A 1,911-nucleotide genomic window follows, 5' to 3' on the forward strand; every position below is an offset into this window, starting at 1 on the left:
AATTCCTGTTTAAATGCAATTCATCCTGCCATACATGCAGTGTCTTCAGACTTTGCCAACAAATTAAAAGTTGAAGCTTAATCATAAAATTATTATCTTTGTGTTAGATTTATTTATAAATCACATTTAAACACTGCTTGTTCCAATCAAATTAAATAAAAAGTAACACACATTTTCTATCACCGCCATTAATCAGATAAACAAGCAAACAAACAGCAGCTTCATCTACCAGACAGACTGACGTTACGTTTTCTCTCTTGAAACAGAACAATGTGTTAAATTGTAGAGACTCACCTGCAACACATGAGTTGGGAGTGAAACATGTATCATCTGCAGCTCGTGACTCCGACATGTTTACGTTTTATCTCCGTGGTTCTCCCGTGTCGTGTCGGCGATTTTCAAAGCGGCATGTTTCTCATTTTTTATCTTTGTTAAGTTCTCCCACACTTTGGAGGACTTGGGTCAAACAGTTTTCGCTGCGTCGGTCATTTGTAAAATTTACTTAAATTTCCTTTAAAAACACTGCCACTGCTTTGCTCCCCCCTCGCTCTGTTCAACTCGCGCTGCAGTTTTTTTTTTCAAACTTTATTCAGTCAGTCAGCATTGACAATGAAATGCCCATGAACAAAACAAAATGGCTCCACAGCGCCGTGAAAGATGAATAATAGCGCGACACAACGAATCGATAACTAAATTCGTTGCCAACACTTTTAATCATCGATTTTTATAGATTTTATCGATTCGTTGTTGCAGCCATTGTTGAACGAGTATATAATTTTTAAACTTGACATTAACATAATAAAACCCGAGTAGAACTTGAGTATTTGATGACGTCATAGATCTCAAGATACAAAAATAAATAAATAAAACCGCAAAAAATGGTAATTATTTACAAAAAAAAAAAAGACCAACAAAACATTGGGAGCGTATATTATGCTCCTACCATTTATCATACTGCAAATAAGTCACAGGAAAAACTAAACCATTAGTTGTTATTATTATTAAACTGCAAACATGAAGAAACGCAGCACGTCAAAAATGAAACTTAAACCGAAACTGGTTCGGTGGTTAGGACCCGGTGATGCACCATACTCTGTGACCTGCAACAGTGCAACACCGCCCCATACGGTCATACGTGGTCACATAATATGACTTCACTACGGATAACCGACTTTACATTTTTAACATCGATAGATGTCCTAGCAATCGATGTGTAGATTACTCGAGTACTCTGTTAATGCCCTAATATATATATACATATTGTTTTGTGATATTTAGTTTAGGTAAACCTGGACTCGGAAGAGAATCGGCACAATGATCAAAAATACTCCAACACTGTTCTGCTATAGTAATTGTTTCCTTTATTACTCCTCCACAGATATAGCAAAAGCAAAGCTTCAATAGTACAATCACACTCAGATGTACAATCTCACAAGTATTGATGTAAAAAGAACTCTCACCGTGACACGTAGGCTGGAGAGCCGCACAGCCCCAAGCAGAGCAAACACCAACACAAAAACTGGACGTCCCGATCGTAGACTCACAGCGGACTCTAACTCTTTACTGAGCGCTCTCTTATTTTATACTTTTCCCACCCTCTACATCGCGTGAGAGCGTCTCCCAGTGAACAAAATATGTTTACCAAAAAACTGTGATTTTGTACTTTTCCCACCCTCTACATCGCGTGAGAGCGTCTCCCAGTGAACAAAAAATGTTTACCTGAAAAACATGTTTACTAAAAACTGTGAGAAACTTCGAAATACTGTGAGAAACTTGGAGATAGCGTGCAAGGGGGGCAGGCCAAGCCCTCCTTCCAGGCCTCCTGGGTGACTCACAAGAACATCTACCAAAAACACTATATCACAGGTTAAACAGTCAGGAAAACAACACTTTATTAAATTCTTTATTCAC

General features: G+C 38.2%; 1 long non-coding RNA gene across 1 annotated transcript in view; it reads left to right on the forward strand.

Moving 5' to 3' along the window:
• Positions 1 to 1,911, forward strand: part of LOC119421481 — a 16,366-nt gene that overhangs the window by 2,370 nt on the left and 12,085 nt on the right. The window lies entirely within an intron of this gene.

This window comes from Nematolebias whitei, chromosome 15 (assembly GCF_014905685.2).
Source record: "Nematolebias whitei isolate Nwh7 chromosome 15, NemWhi1, whole genome shotgun sequence".
Classification (NCBI taxonomy): Eukaryota; Metazoa; Chordata; class Actinopteri; order Cyprinodontiformes; family Rivulidae; genus Nematolebias; species Nematolebias whitei.